Below are 2,418 nucleotides of genomic sequence, written 5' to 3'. Positions count from 1 at the left end.
CATGTTTTATAAAGGAAAGGAAATGCCAAAACCCTGGTAAAGTTGTTCCATTGCAGCCTAAGAGAACAAAGATTTGTTTCTCAGACACTTAAATCAGTCAAATAAAAATAAGTTTCCCTCCCCCACCTGAAGCACTTCATCAGTAGAAATAGCCTGATAAGTAACTAGACAGTCTTTGCACTGAAGAGATTCCACAACATGTAATGCAATAATGGAAAGGTTACCTTCTTTAGCTTCAAAGTTGGAGGGTTTTGGTCATTTTAATTTTATATCAAACTAGTGCTTTTCAGCCGCAGTATCTTCACTCTGAGATAAGCAGTCTTCTTCACAATGTATTTTTAATATCCTCATGTTCAATTTTAAGACAAAGCAATTTTAATACTAGGTGCACACCACATGCCCTTGCTGCAAACTGCTTTTCTTGACAAGTTACGAAGTAGTTCAAAGAGGTATGGTTAAGGCTGTGTTACTGAATGGTGCTGGTAAATACTACACAGTTTTTTTGTCATGTTGCAACCTTTTGTTTCCAATTTATTTAGTGACTGCTGCTATGAAATCAGATAGCAACAATGACAACATTATTAGGTTTGTTTTGAACTATGATTTAGTAGCAACTTAGGTTCCAATTTTAACCCCTTGGCAGCAAGATCCAAGTTCCCTCATTTGCACATTAGCACCTAAGTGTCAAGGGGTTAAATAACCAGCACAAAATACACTGCACTTCTGATTGTAGCATTTGGCAGAACTGAAAGGAAAGGAAGTTGTGCTACATGTTCAAGGGATTGTGGGCAACATAAAGATGATACCAAGAAAAGATAAAATGTCACATGAAGTCTTCATAGTCTTGTACATATCCTCCATCATAACCACCATAATCTGCCAGATCATCTTTCATGGTGGCTTTTAATCCCCCTCCAGGAACCACACCTTTCTTCTTCTTTTTGGCTTTGCTTTGCTTTTCTTGCTTCTGTTTTTCACTGCAAAGCACAGTCAGTGAATTGGTAATTTTTTTCAAGTCATCAATTTCCAATGAAATACACACATCTCGAACTAAGACTTCCAAAAAACTGGCATAATATAGTGATTTTTCATATTGTGTAATTTTATCTTTTAGTAACTTTCCAAACTCTGTAAAGTCATCTCTTGAAGATGGGTTCATAGCATCTATTCCATAAACTGTATTATTAACACCAAAAGTTTCCTTTGCTAATTCGAGGTCTGACTCTTCCTGTAATTTCTTTAGCTGAAGTTTATCTGCTAATTGTTCTTCTGGTGTTAGCACTTTAGGTTCTTCAGGTTCTTCTAACCTCTTTTTAATTTCTTCTTGCCTTTTCTTCTGTTGCCGTTCTTTCTCTTTTATCTTTTCTGCTATTTTTTTCTTTTCTGAAATTTTTACCTCTGGTTTTACTTCTGCTTCCTCTTTTTTTTCATCATCATCATCATCCCAGTTATCCTTGACGTCCTCGTCCTCGTCCTCGCCTTCCCAGCGGTCCCCGCCGGCAGTGCCGCCACCCCCCACCTTCCGCACTGGGTCTTCCACGGAGAACGCGTCCGTGTCCCAGGAGTCCGAGTCCCCTGCCGCCGCCGCCGCCGCCGCCATCTCGAGCCGGGTGTGAGTGTGTGTGAGGGAAAGAGCTAGCGAGGAGCTAGCACGGCGGAGGTGAGTCACTGGGTTTGCTCTCGTTGACCGGCCCGGTGGAGTCATTTGAATTCACAATCAGTTCCAGTAAGTGCTGAGAGGGCTAGAAGTCTTATCCAGGAAAAGAGAGACAGAGAAAAAAGAGAGAGCCAGGAAAAAGGGACCAAAGTGGGAGGGAGGGAGGAAGAAAGGGGAGCGTAAAAGGCTCAGAAGTTGCCAAACCGGCCATCATCATTACTGTGCACTGAGGAAATGGGATTCACACTCCATGTCACTACCAAAGTCACCTCTGCTGAGTGTCACGCTCAAGTCCGTGCTCCAGTGAAGGCCAACCAAAGCCGATTCTTGTTTCAGGCAAAACCTCCCATTTAACGCTGAGGGAGCACATACATCACACACTATTAAAACTGCCAGTTTCCATCCCTTTCACACCATTAGTAGAATATATATATCATTAGAGGAAGTGAGTTACAATGTAAAAATATGGTAATGCAGACTGGCAGGTCACAACTGACAGCACATTCAGGAGGCTGCTTTCCCAAGCTGTCTCTAGAGACCCTATATTTAGCAAAAAGACGTTTCCCAGAAAAGTTTTCATAAATATTCTCCATGGGGGAAAATGTGTATTTATCACTTCATATAAAAAGAAATCTAAAGCAAATGTTTTAGTAGCTGACTTCTCAGAAATTGGATGGATATTTTTAATCTATAGCAGGGAGAATTTTTCTTATCAAATTGATAAGAGTCAAGAACTGCTGTAGCCTGGGTACCCACAATGT

At 40.9% G+C, this 2,418-nt stretch overlaps 1 pseudogene across 1 annotated transcript; it reads right to left on the bottom strand.

The window, feature by feature from the left end:
• Window positions 1–319: 319 nt before the first annotated feature.
• On the bottom strand, window positions 320–1,696 carry LOC140712559 (eukaryotic translation initiation factor 3 subunit J pseudogene; annotated as a pseudogene). The gene has a single exon (XR_012094174.1). The product of XR_012094174.1 is annotated as a eukaryotic translation initiation factor 3 subunit J pseudogene (transcript).
• Between the last annotated feature and the right edge of the window lie 722 nt (window positions 1,697–2,418).

The sequence above is a fragment of the Chlorocebus sabaeus genome, chromosome 10 (assembly GCF_047675955.1).
Source record: "Chlorocebus sabaeus isolate Y175 chromosome 10, mChlSab1.0.hap1, whole genome shotgun sequence".
NCBI classification, from domain to species: Eukaryota; Metazoa; Chordata; class Mammalia; order Primates; family Cercopithecidae; genus Chlorocebus; species Chlorocebus sabaeus.
The sequence above is the reverse complement of the archived record's forward strand: the minus strand, read 5'-3'. Positions and strand labels throughout refer to the sequence as shown.